Raw genomic sequence first — 6,414 nt, forward strand, 5'->3', positions numbered from 1 at the left:
TTCTTTTGTATACAGATATACAGTTGATCAATTATGCATATAATCATACTATGACTGCATATACCAGAAGTGTAAGTATAACTATTAGCTATGCATCCATCTCTTGGAAGATTATCTATATACAAGCTTATACCGGGCACACCATCCAATATATTAGAAACCTCACCTCATGCAGGTCTGTACATGTATTGGTAACTGCGTCAACATCAAAGAACATCATTCAGGCTGCTTTCTAAACCATGCATGCAGACTGTCTCCACCGTACCTTTCCATTGACAGAGTCCAATGGTATCATTATACCCACTGATACGAGGCAAGCTTCTGCTTACATTCCCAGAGTTAATCCCACGCACACACGCACACACGCACACACACACACACACACACACACACACACACACACACACACACACACACAATTATTACATGCACACAACATAAACATGCAAAAATAACTTTGAAATACATATTTACATTAAGATTCTGAAAATTTTGAAGCCAATTTAAGCTATTGAGGTAGATGCGAAACTGTATAATATTGTGGCAAATGAGCAACTTCGTATATGAAATGTACATAATTATCATCATCTTTTATATAGAAAACTTACAAGAGGAATATTCAATTTTGAAGGAGCTATATAGTTATGCCATAATCATGCAATAAGCTGTGTTGTAGTCAGTTATATATATATATATATATATATATATATATATATACACACACTAAGAGATGCTTCTTCCTCCTTTAACATTCATCCAACAGACTCCCATCAATTCCCCCCATTGGTGGCTAACTCACCTGACCAAGGGATGCTGAGTATATATATATATATATATAGGTAACCCATTTGTAGACTACAGCTGTCTACTCATGCTGCATGGGTTGGACAAGTTTGTAGAACAATAGTATATAACTTAAATGGGTTATTGATCTTAACACCATGTTATGTACATGATGTAATTCCTCACTGTTGGCTTGCAAGGCCAACAAGGCACTACAGTGACTATATACACAAAATGCAAGCACCACATATTTGGATCACATCATAAAGTAAACGTCGAAATGCTACATTTTGATTGCTTCAGTCACCTTTGAGTGCTACTATAGCACTTCAGTTTTAACAATGTATAAGTACATGATCTATTAAACAACTAGCTAGCATATCCTATTACTATAACGTGTCATATTAGCAACACAAGCCTAACAAAATTAATCATGACTGATGATAGGATATCATATAGCTAAACTTCAAATCTCTAAATTAACAGTCTATCGTACAGTTTGAAACTTTGCATGTTGATATGATATGTGTGTACCATATAGTATTATGCAGATGAGTGTTAAGTAATTTAAATTTCTACATTATTTAGTGATTCAGATAGCCCATTCATTACATATAGATAGATTGCTATAGGGGGCAAGAGTCATGCAGTTTATTCAAAACATGATTGTAACTATATGTAGGTTATAGAGAAGTCTATATATTATAGAACAGTACTAATTCTTGGTAACTTGATTCTTCTTTGAAGTAGTTTAACATGCTCAGTGCTAACATTGTAGTAATAAGAGTGGTCATTCATAATGAAACAAGTTGCATGCTGGACTTTCTTAACAGTTTTTGTTACTATATGTATATACAAGCATGAAAACCACATTGGTCGGATATGACAGTGGAAATTGCATACATTATAAAGAAAGCTTTCATGCCCTTTGTTTACTTGAGACTTTGTTAATGTGTATGATGACCAGCTGCTGACATGAAAGTTTACAGCAGTATAAGCATATACTGCACCCTCGTACTTTCAAGACAGTTTACTACCCTGTGCATCAAAAATACATCTTGTTTGAGTAATATACAGAATTAAAATTTACTGTCACCTGTGCTCCCATATACATGTAGTACAAAGATACTGAAAAGGAAAGTTAGGTGCAATAATGCATGTATATAGTTGGTCATTTGTATAGCCTCCATGAAGGGTTGGAGACTATCAGACAATTAAGTGTTAAAGAAGTGTGTGTGTGTGTTGCGTGTGCAAATAACTATACATGCATGCACTATACAGTAAAGCCAGTCCTGGTCCACCTCAAAAATCCTCAAATCATTCCTCATGTAAGGTTTCTTTACTGTAATTTGATGAACATTCACAGAAGCGAGACAGAAAGCTTTTCATTTGCTACAATATAACTTTAGCTACTACTCTGTTGAAATACTTGTAAAATTAAAAGTGTGCTGGTATAGCTATAGCTAGAAAGACAAAAAGATGCAAGTTTTAATCACCGGTGAACCATAACTCAGGGAAACAATTAATACACCATCTTATTCATGCTGCTGCTAAAGAGTTTATCAGTATGCATATCATGTGCATTTGTTTACGATGTGATAGAAATATAGTTCTATAGTAAGTCTGCAGTAGTCAAGATTATCATGTAGTGGTGGTAATAATTTCTGGCTTGCAAGCTAACATGACACTATTCACACAACGCAAATCAGATTGTATCGTGAAAACACCACTGCACCATAGAAATTCATGTATGGATCACATCACTAGGATACAGTAAAAAGTGTGAAAAAAAAGTGATACCATAGATGGCATGTGTATCACTTAGACAGAAGATTGATAACTGATCTATTAAACACCTCTTCTATACTAGCATATCCTGTTACTAATATGTTCTTTTATTTCAATTAGTAACATGAACCTAACAAATCATGAATGGCTATCTTTTACATACTATAGTGGAATCACATATTTGAGCTCTAAATTACGTATAATACAATCTGTACCACTTTCACACCTTATAGCTTACTTAAAAGGAAAGAGAATGTGTACAAATGCCACATATAGCACTGCAAATTACAGTGCATTGATGAGAAATAGGTCATATATCAAAAATATACTATCCATCTAAGAGGGAGAGAGAGAAAAATCATCATTAGGATGTTTAAAGCACACGACATATCTCGGACACATGTGACTATACATGTGCAAATGCACAGTACAAATATGGCAAGGAAAAGTACAAAAAATAAACCAGAACATGACATACAAAAGAACACATAAGTATATTTTTGATCTACTATCTCCATTTTTCATCATTAATGCATTCCAGGAATTCCCAGAAATTACTACAAATATCTATGATTATATATGCATGCATGTTGCACATCAGAAACAATGGTGTGCACGGTGTTGCTTAGCCTCGACCTTGCAAATCCTTTTCTCTGGGCTGCGTTTATTGGTTAGAAATTACAAGTGCTCTTTCTTTCAGAGAGGCACTTATAATACAGTAATCTCTAATTGATAAGCACCACATTTAAGGTATAGGGTCTGGGAGGATGAGACCAGGTTGGGTATATCTATAGCCAGTGTTGGGCAAGTTACTTTGTAAAAGTAACTAGTTACATATTACATATTACTTGCAACTGAACTATTTAGTTACAGTTACATATTACTCATAAAATAAAGTAACTGTAATAATATTACATATTATATTACTTTGTGTCCACAGCCTTAAGCTGTCACGTGTGAAACTACCACCTTATCACGTGACATGATTGCGCTGTTGGACAATATGCAAATTTTGGTTATAAGTAAGAAGCTGGTGAATAAGCTTCATTCAGTAGGCCTCGTTACTTCGCTGTGGCTAGGCATTACTCAGAGGATAACTAACGAGATTAGTAACTTCGTTACTTGTAGTAATAATATTACGTAATATTAGACTCGTTACAGTAACTATATTACTTAGGTAACGCGTTACATTTGTAAGTAACGTAGCTTGCGTTATATTACCTGTTTTTATAGCGTATTTCGTTATATTACTTTGTTACCACAAAAGTAATAATATTACGTAACGCATTACATAAGTAGCGCGTTACTCCCAACACTGTCTATAGCTAGCACGTACTAGTAGCAATTGAAACCTCCTTTTGACTATAAATGGTAGCTATGACTCATGTAGTTACTTAGATTTCTGAGCATGATGATCATACTTATGATGTAGTCATACCAGTGTAGCTCGCTAAATAGAAACCATGCATCATGACACCTGGTAATTTTCATCATAAATGTTACCCCACAAGAGAAAACTTAGTACTTATAAAGCTTTTATCTAGCCAGCTAAACTCTATAATAAATCCAGACTTAGTGGTGCCTTGAACCCCAACAACATGGCAGTCTTGGCATGCTGTTAAGGCTTGACTACTATCTATCAATTTTTGACCATATTTTGTGATGATATTTATGATTTGCACCACCTAGCTAACTGTATAGTGACTGATTCTCCTTTGTATACAGACACAGTTGATCAACTATCTATATATTGTGAGACTGCATTATACCAGAAGTGCAAGTATAGCTACACATTCATCTTTTGGAAGGCTATCTAGTTATCTTAGATATCTATAGCTTATACTGGGCACATGTATGCGGCACCCCAGGTAAAGTTACCCATGTTTGCTATGGTTTAGCTATACAGCTATATACTTCAAGAATTCAAGTACCAGCCATTGAATATTCCTCATGTCTTCAAGTTTTCTATAAATATGATGACCATTATGTATACATTTCATATAGAAAGCTATTCATTTATCATAGCTATATACAGTTTCACAAGCACCTGTATAGCTGGAATTGGCTTCAAAGTATATTGTAAGCTGGTGTTTTCAGAATCTAAATGTAAATTGTATCTTTATACACCATTTATGTATTTCATGTTTATGTCAGTGTGCATGCGCGTATAATAATATATGTGCATGTATGAATTGCACATGCTGCCTCCTTACTTGGCCAATGAAAACCAATTTTCTCTTTGTGGACCACATGGGGTTGACACTGGACATGTGAATAGTGGCTTGCCTTGTATGGGTAATGATACCTGCCAATGGAAATGTACAGTAGAGACAGTCTGTATGATTTAGAAAGCAGCATGAATGATTCTCTTGGATGTTGATGCAATTAATGAGGTTTATACCAATACACTAAGGTTTGTAGAACAATAGTGGGTTATTGGTCTAGTCCATATCCTCTTTACACTCTTGGATATTTTGTCCATGAAAATCCCATTAAAAATGTCACAACCTGTGAAAAGTAAAGTTTTCATTGGGTGGCACCAATGAAATTTTATTTTCATAGCATTTTAATTGGGCAAATTAATGAAAAACCAATAAAACTTACCAATGAAAATTCCTTGAAAAGCAGTTTCACAGAGTTTTCAGTGGTAATTTTTCATTGGGTTTTCACTAAATTGTCTTATGAAAATGCTATGAAAATAAAATTTCATTGCACGGGGCCACCCAATGAAAACTTCACTTTTTTTCTTGGATTTTCATGGACAAAATCTCCAGTAGTGTCAACAGCATATTATGTGTGTGATGTAATTCCCTATTGTTGGCTTGCATAGCAACGCCAATTACATGGCACTACACATAATGCAAGTATCACATATTTGGATCACATCATATAGTAAACATTGTGATACCATAAAGTAGATGGCATGACTGTACCACTTAGAAGATATATAAGTGATCTATTAAACAATTATAGCATATCCTGTTACCAATGAATCCTTTTCAGTATCACAGGACTAACAAATCATGAATGATAGGATATCATAAGCTTCAAATAAGTGGAAGGAACTCTATAACAGTCTACATATAGTTTATCCAATCATGGTGGAATGGGGTAGTGGTATTAAACCTTTTAAAAGAAATTGTGTTGTTGAATATGATGTGTGTACCATATTGGAGTGTTAAGTAATTTAAATTTTTAGGCTTATTATATGATTCAGATAGCCCATTCATTACACAGATGGAATGCTGTGGGGTAAGAGTCAGTCTACAGAGGTTCATTCAAAACATTAAGTATATGATTGTACCCACACTATGTGTATAATGTGTGTAAGGTTAGAGAGGCCTATAACACATTATACAACATTACTATAATTCTTGGCATTCTTTAAAATGCCCAGCGCTAACATTGCTGTAATAAGAGTGGTCATTCAAGTGCATGGCTGGACTTTTATAACAACAGTTTCTGTAGTATACGTATACAAGCGTGCAGACCACATTGGTCTATACGTGCATGACAGTGGAAATCGCATACATTATGAAGAAAGCTTTCATGTTCTTTGTTTACTTGCTGCAAGCAGACTTTGTTAATGTGCATGATGACCAGCTATACTAGCATGATAGTTTGCAGTAGTATAAAAATACACTGCACCCTCAGATAGTTTGCTACCCTGTGCATCAAAAATACAGCTTGTTTGAGTAATTCACAGAATTAAAATTTACTGTCACCTGTGCCATTCATGCACAAACAAAAGTCAAAAGTGCATAATATGTAAATAGAGATTTATCACATGCCTCTTTCACAGCTTAGATCTATAACACTCCCATATAGTGCAAGGATACTGAA

This window comes from Dysidea avara, chromosome 13, assembly GCF_963678975.1.
Source record: "Dysidea avara chromosome 13, odDysAvar1.4, whole genome shotgun sequence".
Classification (NCBI taxonomy): Eukaryota; Metazoa; Porifera; class Demospongiae; order Dictyoceratida; family Dysideidae; genus Dysidea; species Dysidea avara.